Source organism: Hevea brasiliensis, chromosome 15 (genome assembly GCF_030052815.1).
Source record: "Hevea brasiliensis isolate MT/VB/25A 57/8 chromosome 15, ASM3005281v1, whole genome shotgun sequence".
NCBI classification, from domain to species: domain Eukaryota; kingdom Viridiplantae; phylum Streptophyta; class Magnoliopsida; order Malpighiales; family Euphorbiaceae; genus Hevea; species Hevea brasiliensis.
The window spans coordinates 55,292,701-55,304,170 of NC_079507.1; the positions used below are offsets into that span (position 1 = coordinate 55,292,701).

The 11,470-nt window shown below is 41.9% G+C and overlaps 1 long non-coding RNA gene across 1 annotated transcript; it reads left to right on the top strand.

Annotated features, from left to right (window-relative positions):
• The first annotated feature begins 9,033 nt into the window (after positions 1–9,033).
• On the top strand, positions 9,034–10,287 carry LOC131174171 (uncharacterized). Its single transcript, XR_009144421.1, has 3 exons — positions 9,034–9,121; positions 9,569–9,627; positions 10,193–10,287. It is a non-coding gene; the product is annotated as an uncharacterized LOC131174171 (long non-coding RNA).
• Positions 10,288–11,470: the final 1,183 nt, after the last annotated feature.

Here is an 11,470-nt window from a genome sequence, read left to right on the forward strand (position 1 = left end):
AATGATGATGGTGATTTGGTGGTGTTACTTGTCTTCGTACTTTTAGACAGATATTACTTATAAAATCTTAAGAATGAGTCATAAAGAATTTGATCTTAAAATGAACCTGTAGAAGGGATAGTTTTATTATTAGTATCCTTTAATAAGAACACTGGCTCAACAGGTGTTCGCTAGCTGCTTGGGGATGCTCATTGTAATTTCTTGGGTGGTTGTATGCAATCCCTTGCAGGCATAGGTATTCGGCCCTAGTGGCGGAGGTTATTCCGGCTAGCGAAGCTCTAAAGTGGCTCAAACGGCGTGGTCGTATGAGGGTGGTGCATGAATCTGATTATTTTTTTCCTCTCTTGTTAATCAGGCCATCAACAGCTCACATTCAGATAATTCTTATTTTGGTGGCATTGTTTCTGATGTAAAAACACTTGTTTTAGAGTTTGCTTTTTGTGCAATTTGTTTTTTTCACAAATCCGCTAATCAGTCGATTTATATGTTAGCTAAAGTTGTTATTTGTGTTTGATGTGAATGAGTAAGTTATTTCTCACCACCATTCTTAATTGATATATTTTTTGGGAAATTTTTATAAATTCATCTCTATTTCAATTTATTACTAAAAAATATTTAAATTTTAATTTTATTTTACAAAAATTCTTCTAATAATTTATTATAATAAGTTTGCAAATTAAAGAAATAATGAAATAACTTTTTTTTATCTTATTTCTTCTTAAAGATAAGTAATTTTAATTTGTAACACCCCAAAATTTTATTAATTATGGGTATTTTTGATATTTAAATTTTATTTAAATTTTAGGAATTTTTTTGAGATTTTTCGGATTTTAAAAATCGGGTTCGATTTTCCGAAAATATAAACTTTGATGATTTTTAAAAATTAATTTAAAGACCACGTGGCAAAACTAAAAATATATTTGGAGTCTACGTATTTTTCTGAGTTTTCGGGAATTTTTTTCGGAATTTTTGGACCTCGTTTTCGGTCCCGAGGCAGAGTAAAAATTCAAAATTTTGTATTTCGAATCGAACCGGCCGAATCGAACCGGACCGGATCGGACCGGTCGAATCGGACCGGTCTCTTCTCTTTCTTCCTCTTCCTCCGCGCGACGCCTCCCCTTCTCTCTCTCTTTTCTCTCTCCTCCCTCCTGCCGCCACCGCCTCCCTGCTCCTCCTCGCCGGCCGCGCGATTCTCCTGCGCGCCAGCCAGCTTCCTCGGCCAACCGGCCGATCCGGTCACCGATTGGACCGGGTCTTGTGTCCAAAACCATCTACTCGGCGAGAGCTTTCCATAGACACCAAGAACGCCGAAATCCATCGAGCGGATTGTCCGATTTTAGCTCGGGAAGATTTTAGCCCATTTCGACTTTTGGGCTAGATTTCTCGAAAACCGTGAATCCCACGAGAAAACCGAGGCTACCAGCACGCTCCACTCGGCGAGAGCTTCGGGATATTAATTTCAAAATTTTCCGACAACGTTTTTCGGTGGGTCCCACGGAACTTCGCAGTGTTTTTCCGAGCATTAAATGAGCTTAGAAAATTCTGAAAAATTTATGTACTAACCCCCGTGTTATGGGCTTCGTGTAGGTATTCTCAATTCGCGGAAATTCGACGATTGACCACGCAAATTTCGGACGAACACGGAAAAGTCTCGAATTGGGCGAGATTTTGCCTACCCCATTGTCGACGTCGAGCGCGTCCCAGGTCGAATCGGCAAAAGGTAAACCCGAACCTTGTTTTTTTCGTAATTTTCTAGTGCTTAAATAGGATTAAAAATCCGTAAAATATTCGTGGTAGCTTAGAAAATTACGATTCTTTTTGCAATAGCTTAGTAATATTGCTAAGGACCGCGGGGCAAAGTTTTATAATTTTTAGAGCTTGTTTGGGCTTTTGCAAAAATGATCAATAATAAGGACTAAATTGAAATTTTGCGTATTGTGATGGATAATTGATTTGATGGGCCCGGGAGGGGCTGTGTGATATGATTTAACTGTTGATATATGGATTGTCAATATAGAAGTGCGTTTTTAGCCCTTTTGCGAGTTGGGTAGGTCCTAGGTATAGGGAGACTCGATTTTCTACGACTTAGGAGGTAATTTGTCTTTTTCTTTGTTTGTATTGTGTCAGATTGTATTATTTAGATGTACTGTATTTGTCAGGTGAGCCGGGACAGCCTTCTTCCTCCGCCCAGCCGCCACAGTAATTTGTCGTCAAAGTCCGTGAGTAAAATATTAATTTTAATTATAATTTCGATATTATTATATGTTCCATGCCCATGCATCACTTATATGCATATATTTATGTAGTTAAACTCTAGGCACGATTTATGTTGCATTCATAACTATAAATGTGCCATGAGTGTTGCTGTGGTAATTTGGAGCAGTGTGCGTGCGTTGGCATGCGTGTGATGTGGTGTGGACTATGGATAGGACGGGGTAGTCACGGCTTGAGTTCTTCGGGACCCGTTCCTTCGAGGGTAGTCACGGCTTGAGTTCTTCTGGGACCCTCGATTTGGTTTATTGCGAAAGTCCGCTTGAGTTCTTCACGCACCAGTTGGATTTAAGAGAGCATGCAGGATCGGCTCCCAATATATTATGATTGATGCTACGAGTGCGTGAGTGCTCCAAATTACCTTTTGATGCTATGATGTGAATATGATGTTAATGTTGCATTTCACTCTACAGTTGCATTAGTTTGAGATAGTTATAGAGATTATAGTTAAGATTGATATTTTACTCTCGAGTCGAACGCTCACTCTGTTCAAAAATTTTTACAGCCACGGAGGATATTTTATTAGGTTAACTCGCTTTTATCCTTCGCAGTTGTTTATCCATGTTTGTGTAATTTTAATTACTCCTAGAATTTCCGCATGTGTTAGCGAGATTTAATTGAATTTGGTCTCTAATATTTTTATCATGTTGGACCTGTAAACTTAAATAAATTAATTAAGTTTGATGTATTGCATGAGGGAGCTTAGCTCCCATTTATTATTAAGTTGATGATAATGTGGACTGTGAGATGAGCTCCCAAATGGATTGTTTATTGTGTTTACAGTCGGGTGAGTCGAAAACTCCCGTTGGAAAGTCCATTTTATGGCGGACTCTGTCCGCTTGTTTTCTTGATATTGGGCCCAAATGGGCCTTAGAGTTGGGTTAATGAATAGTTAAGGCTTACTACGGGCCTCGGGGGCTTTAGGGTGGCCTGTGTCCTAGTGCGTCCGCCCATAGGTTGGGTCGTGACAAATGTGGTATCGAGCTTAGGCTCCGATTCTTAGGGAATGTTGTCTAAAGTGTCGGAAGAGTCTACTAGGAGTCACATGCGGAAATATAGGGTCCACATTCGTCTTGCATTGTCATCTTTGCTTCTAGTTTCGCTCCATATGTTATGTATAAATATGAGTCTATAGAGCCGTGTAATGTGCGCTTTGAATTTTGTGGGCTAATGTCGAATTTCAGAAAATGCGTAGAAGCGTAAGAGCGCCACGCACGAGCGAGATGTGCTGACGAGGTGTCGGACAGATGAGGCGCCGCCAGGAGGCGGGGTAGGAGGCCTAGAGCTCAAGTAGAAGAGCGGCTACCCACGCTCAGAACAGTCTTTCATGGCACAGGTCCCATGGACCCCATGGCGCCTACTCTAGCTGCAGAGAACCATCGACATGATGGCGCGAGATATGGTCCACCCTTCACCGCACCAAGAGAGGAATCTTACAAAGCAGTTATAAATTTCAAGAAGTTGGTGCTACCTATGATGTGTCGACGATGCATATCGGTTTTGGATTCTATGACAGCAGAAATGATTGGATGATAGAAGATTGATAGAGTGTATGCAGCACGTCATGGGGCCTATGCCTAGACAATGGATGAATGACTACGTGTTACCCCGGATGGAGGGTTTGACATGGGCTCAGTTTGTGGAACTTTTATTAATCGGTTTGTGCGAAGCTTCAGAGATCGAAGCGGTGGGCCTTTGAGGCCTTAAGACGAATGGCAGTGCAGTAGATGAATATGCTCTGCAATTTGGAATTGAGCAGATATGCCCCTGCAGCGTAGCTCTGAAAAGATGAAGGTGAAAAGATTCCTAAAGGGGCTTGACAGAGATATGCAAACACGCCATGATGTCTGATCTGTCTTTTGATGTTGTGGTTGATCGAGCTAGAAAGATTGAGATCAGTTATGCTGTGGATGACATCGGAAGAGCACAGAAAAACAGAGCAGAGGGTTCCTCAGGTGTCCCTTCCATGGGTACTCCGGATAGTGGTGGCGAGTAATTACAGAGGAAAGAGTAGGAACAAGAAAAGTGGTTTTAGACACAAACCACGAGGATTGCACTCAGTGCGGATCCAAAGGTGGTCACGATTCAGTACAGCCTCAGATCCTCTTTGGCACCGTGTCCACGGTGTGGAAGAGGACATTCAGACCTTGTTTGATGGGGTCGAGTATGCTTGGTGTGGCCAACCGGTCACTTTGCTAGAGATCGCCGTTTTGATGAGCCACAGATGGGGTCACGAGGTTCATTGCAAATGTTCCTCGACAATTGTATCCGGTGCTTCCAACATGGCGGCGATCGATTCGGTGGCCAGGCCGAGGACAAGGGGGACGTGGATTTGGAGGCGGTCAGAGGTAGAAGTCGATTCAAGGTTACGCCACTCGTAGGGGTCAAGCTCGGGTTTTCACCACGACCCACCGGGATGCTCAAGCTTCAAATGCGCTTGTGGCGGTATTCTTACTGCATTCTTATGAGGCTCGTGTTTTGATAGATCCGGGTGCTACGCACTCATTTGTCTCCCCTGTGTTTGCCATGAGGTTGGGTAGAAACCCTACAACTTTAGAGTGCCCTTTGTCAGTAGCTACCCCACTTAGTGACAACATAGATGTAGACATGGTATTTCCGGGTAGCCCAGTGGTAGTGGATGGAAAGATCCTCCCAGCAGACTTGGTTCCTCTACCAGTAATGGATTTCGATGTAATCCTGGGGATGGACTGGTTGGCAACTCATTATGCCACCTTAGACTGCAGGAACAAAAAGGTATACTTCCACATACCTGGTGTGGAAGAGTTTAGCTTTGATGGTGACAGGAGCGTGGCTCCATATAATTTGGTGTCAGCAATTAGTGCCAGAAAAATGTTGAGGCGTGGATGCCAAGGGTATTTGGCATTGGTGAGAGATACATCTGTAGAAGGTGTCAATATGGAAAATGTTCCTGTTGTCAGAGAATTCATGGATGTCTTCCCTGAAGAGCTTCCAGGGTTGCCACCAGAAAGGGGAATAGAGTTCTGCATTGATGTTATTCCGGTACAAACCCCATATCCATGCCACCTTACAGGATGGCACCAATGAATTGAAAGAGTCAAGGAGCAACTACAGGAGCTTTTGGACAAGGGTTTCATACGTCCGAGCACTTCACCCCGGGTGCTCTGTTCTATTCGTGAGAAAGAAGGATGGGTCGTTGAGGTTGTGTATTGACTATAGGCAATTTGAACAAAGTGATGTGAAGAACAAGTATCCACTTCCTCGGATCGATGATCTATTTGATCACTCAAGGGCTAGATTCTTTTCCAAGATAGACTGCGATCGGGCTACCATCGATTGAGAATCGGGGATGAGGACGTGTCCAAAACGGCTTCGTGACAAGATATGGTCATTATGAGTTCTTGGTGATGTCTTTTGGACTCACTAATGCACCGAAGCAAAACTTCATGGACTTGATGAACAGGTGTTCAAGCCATTTTTGGACCGTTTGTCATCGTATTCATAGATGACATTCGTATACTCGCATCGAGGAAGAACACGTGTGGCACTTGAGGATGGTGTTGCGGACGTTGAGGAGCACCAAAATACGCCAAATTTTCAAAATGTGAATTTTGGCTAGAAAGCATCTCATTCTTGGGACACGTGGTTTCTAGAGCGGTATTCAAGTGGATCCCAAGAAAATTGAAGTCAGAATCGATTGGCTTAGGCCTACAACACCGAGGTGCGAAGTTTTCTGGTTTAGCTGCTACTATAGGCGTTTTGTACAAGATTTCTCCAAGATAGCGGCTCCTTAACTAAGTTGACCAGAAGAATGTTCCATTCATTTGGACAGATGATCGTGAGGAGAGTTTCCGAGCTCAAGGAGTGTCTAACCACCGCCTCGTGTTGACACAACCTGTGAGTGGTGAAGGATACACCGAGTATTGTGACGCCTCCAGAGTTGGCCTAGGGTGTGTTTTGATGCATAATGGAAATGTAGTGTCTTATGCTTCAAGGCAGCTGAAGAGGCATGAGCAGAACTACCCCACCCATGATTTGGAAATGGCGGCTGTAGTCTTTGCACTAAAAATCTGGAGACACTACCTGTATGGTGAAGTGTGCGAGATATACACCGACCACAAGAGTTTGAAGTACATCTTCCAACAGAGGGACTTAAACTTGAGACAGAGGAGATGGATGGAGCTTCTGAAAGACTATGATTGCACCATCCAGTACCACCCTGGGAAGGCAAATGTTGTGGCAGATGCTTTGAGTAGGAAATCTTCTGGCAGTTTGGCGCACATTTCAGTAGAGAAGAGACCATTGATTCAGGAGGTACATGAGTTGATGGATCAAGGTTTAATCCTAGATCTTTCAGATGAGTGGTTATTGTTGGCTCACTTTTGGTGAGGCCGGACTTGAGGGACAGAGTTAGAGTTTCCAAACAGAGACCAACAATTGATGAAGATTATAGAAAGAGTACAGCAAAGGTGAAGGTGGTGAGTTTAGATTTGCCAATGATGGCGCCCTAGTGCAAGGTTCTAGAATATGTGTGCCCGATGTGGACAATCTCAGGAATGAAATCATGCAAGAGGCACACTACACACATGCAAGATTCACCTGTGTTCCACCAAAATGTACCATGATGTGAAAGATAGCTATTGGTGGAATGGCATGAAGAGAGACATAGCAGACTTTGTGTCCAAGTGCTTGACTTGTCGAAGGTGAAGTTTGAACACGAGACCGTCGGGAAGCTGCAAGAGCTCCCTATCCCGAATGGAAGTGGGAAATGATCACTATGGATTTTGTGACGGGGTTGCCTGCACCACGCGAGGATATGACTCGATATGGGTAATTGTAGACCGTCGACCAAATCAGCTCACTTCTTACCAGAAGACTACATACTGTGGCACAAGATGCCCGGCTCTACATTCGAGAAATAGTCGATTGCATGGAGTTCCTTCCATAATATCCGACAGAGGGCCCCTGATTCACTTCTGGTTTTGGAGAAAGTTGCAGGAGGCACTTGGCACACAATTGAACTTCAAGATGACCTTCCACCCTCAGACGGATCAGAAAGGACAATCCAAACATCGAAGACATGCTCCGCATGAGTGTCTTGGATTTTGGAGGTCAATGGGATGAGCTAGCTTTGGTGGAGTTTGCCTACAACAACGATTATCACTCCAAAGATAGGGATGGCACCCTATGAGGCACTATATGGAAGAAAGTGTAGGTCTCCTCTGTGTTGGACAGAAATGGGGAAGCGAAGGTGCATGATGTAGACCTAGTGCAAGACACTTGGTAGTTCCTTTAATCGAGGAACGATCAAGACTTTTCGATGGCGTAAGAGTTATGCACCCTGACGGAGGGATGTGGAGTTTGCAAAGGCGACTATGTATTCTGAAGGTATCTCCAATGAAGGAGTCATGAGATTTGGAAAGAAGGGCAAGTTGGCACCTCGGTATATCGGACCTTTGAGGTTACCGATAGAGTTGGAGCAGCTTGCTCACCGGTTGGAGCTACCACCCAACCTTTTCACGTTCATCCCGTGTTTCACATCTCCATGCTCAGGAAATACATTCCCGATCCTTCTCATGTACTGCAGCCGGATGTGATAGAGCTAAAAGAGAACTTGACATTTGAGGAGCAGCCTGTAGCCATAGTGGACTACCAAGTGAAACAGCTGAGATCAAAACAGATCCCTATGGTTAAGGTTTTGTGGAGGAGTCAGTCGGTGGAAGAGTGCACCTGGGAGTCAGAACGGGACATGCGTAGCAAGTACCCTTACTTGTTCAATGTATAATCATGTACTTTATTCTGCCTTGTGTAAAAATTCGAGGACGAATTTTCTGTAAGGGGGGAAGAATGTAACACCCCAAAATTTTATTAATTATGGGTATTTTTGATATTTAAATTTTATTTAAATTTTAGGAATTTTTTTGAGATTTTTCGGATTTTAAAAATCGGGTTCGATTTTCCGAAAATATAAACTTTGATGATTTTTAAAAATTAATTTAAAGACCACGTGGCAAAACTAAAAATATATTTGGAGTCTACGTATTTTTCTGAGTTTTCGGGAATTTTTTCGGAATTTTTGGACCTCGTTTTCGGTCCCGAGGCAGAGTAAAAATTCAAAATTTTGTATTTCGAATCGAACCGGCCGAATCGAACCGGACCGGATCGGACCGGTCGAATCGGACCGGTCTCTTCTCTTTTTCTTCCTCTTCCTCCCGCGACGCACTCCCCTTCTCTCTCTCTTTCTCTCTCCTCCTCCCGCGCCACCGCTGCCTCCTCGTCCTCCTCGCCGGGCCTCAGCCGTCGGCCCACTGGCCGCGGAACGCGCGATTCTCCCCTGCGCGCGCCCAGCTTCCTCGGCCAAATCCGCCGATCCGGTCACCGATTGGACCGGTCTTGTGTCCAAAACCATCTACTCGAGAGCTTTCCATAGACACCAAGAACGCCGAAATCCATCGAGCGGATTGTCCGATTTTAGCTCGGGAAGATTTTAGCCCATTTCGACTTTTGGGCTAGATTTCTCGAAAACCGTGAATCCCACGAGAAAACCGAGGCTACCAGCACGCTCCACTCGACGAGAGCTTCGCGGGATATTAATTTCAAAATTTTCCGACAACGTTTTTCGGTGGGTCCCACGGAACTTCGCAGTGTTTTTCCGAGCATTAAATGAGCTTAGAAAATTCTGAAAAATTTATGTACTAACCCCCGTGTTATGGGCTTCGTGTAGGTATTCTCAATTCGCGGAAATTCGATTGGCCTGTCCGCAAATTTCGGACTGCATGCACTGGAAAAGTCTCCGAATTGGGCCGAGATTTTGCCTACCCCCCCATTGTCAGACGTCCCGAGCGCGTCCCCGAGGTCGGAATCGGCAAAGGTAAACCCGAACCTTGTTTTTTTCGTAATTTTCTAGTGCTTAAATAGGATTAAAAATCCGTAAAATATTCGTGGTAGCTTAGAAAATTACGATTCTTTTTGCAATAGCTTAGTAATATTGCTAAGGACCGCGGGGCAAAGTTTTATAATTTTTAGAGCTTGTTTGGGCAGTTTTTGCAAAAATGATCAATAATAAGGACTAAATTGAAATTTTGCGTATTGTGATGGATAATTGATTTGATGGGCCCAGGAGGGGCTGTGTGATATGATTGAACTGTTGATATATGGATTGTGAATATAGAAGTGCGTTTTTAGCCTTTTGCGAAGTTGGGTAGGTCCTAGGTATAGGGAGACTCTGCGGATTTTCTAACGACTTAGGAAGTAATTGGTCTTTTTCTTTGTTTGTATTGAGTCAGATTGTATTAATTAGATGTAATGTAATTGTCAGGTGAGCCGGGACAGCCTTCTTCCTCCGCCCAGCCGCCACAGTAATTTGTCGTCAAGTCTGTGAGTAAAATATTAATTTTAATTATAATTTCGATATTATTATATGTTCAGCAAGATGCCCATGCATCACTTATATGAATATATTTATGTAGTTAAACTCTAGGCACGATTTATGTTGCATTCATAATCATAATGTGCCATGAGTGTTGTTGTGGTAATTTGGAGGCGGTGTGCGTGCGTTGGCGTCGTGTGATGTGGTGTGGACTATGGATAGGGCGGGGTAGTCACGGCTTGAGTTCTTCAGGGACGTTCCTTCGAGGGTAGTCACGCGGCTTGAGTTCTTCAGGACCCTCGATTTGGTTTATTAAGCGAAAGTCCCGCTTGAGTTCTTCACGGCACAAAGTTGGATTTAAGAGAGTCATGGGATCGGCTCCCAATATATTATGATTGATGCTACGAGTGCGTGAGTGCTCCAAATTACCTTTTGATGCTATGATGTGAATATGATGTTAATGTTGCATTTCACTCTACAGTTGCATTAGTTTGAGATAGTTATAGAGATTATAGTTAAGATTGATATTTTACTCTCGAGTCGACGCTCACTCCTGTTCAAAAATTTTTACAGGCCACAGGAGGATATTTTATTCTGGGTTAACCTGCTTTTATCCTTCGCAGGTTGTTTATCCATGTTTGTGTAATTTTAATTACTCCTAGAATTTCAGCATGTGTTAGCAGTATTTATTTGAATTTGGTGTAATATTTTTATCATGTTGGACCTGTAAACTTAAATATTTTAAGTCTGTTTGATGGATTGGATGAGGGAGCTGAGCTCCCATTTATTATTATGTTGATGAGTATGTGGAGGGTGAGCTGAGCTCCCCAATGGATTGTTTATTGTGTTTACAGGTCGGGTGAGTCGAAAACTCCCCGTTGGAAAGTCCATTTTATGGCCGGACTCTGTCCGTTTGTTTTCTTGATATTGGGCCCAAATGGGCCTTAGAGTTGGGTTAATGAATAGTTAAGGCTTACTACGGGCCTCGGGGGCTTTAGGCTGGCCCAGGTCCTAGTGCCGGTCCGGCCCATAGGTTGGGTCGTGACATAATTACCATATAAATTTATCATAAAAATATCAATATTATCACAATAATATGCTTCTTAAAAAAAAAATTATCTTTCATCGGCAAAATATTAAAGTTATACTTGTAGACTTTATACAGTAATTTAGAGGAGTTATTATAATTATAAACAAAATTAAAGTTTAGAAATTTTTTTAATAATAAATTAAAGTTAAGAAATATATGAGAAATTTAGGTATGGAATTTTCTTTTGATATTAGTGATATATAATTCTGTTTGGTTTGTTAAAAAAAAAAAAAAACTTTGTTTAAATATAAAATGAAGTGAAATTAGTGAATAACGATTAGTTATGGATACTTTATTGACCCAAAAACGTTGACTAATTTCATTACCGGGTCATATTCTACAATATTAGCAGTTAATTGGTCTAGTAGCTATTAATTATTTTATTAATTATTATTTATTAGATAGTAATTATTAATAATTAATTATTTATATAATGATTTAAAATAAAAATATTTAATAAAAATAATTATTAAATTAATAGTTAAGTGTAAAAATAATAATATCATCTTATTGATCTTAGTTGAAAACATTTTTCAATATCTAAGAATTTAGGACATTCTCTTAATCTCTAAACACTAATATAAATATTATTTTATTAAATAATATAAATAATAGAGTTAATTTTTTAACTAAATCAAAATATTAAATATCACCTTAAAAATTATTGCTAAACAGGCGTTGGCCAATCCTCTTCCGGCTTAATTTTAGATTTAACTCGGCCATTGTCCAAGCATATGTTCATGCATTTGATAGCACATCCT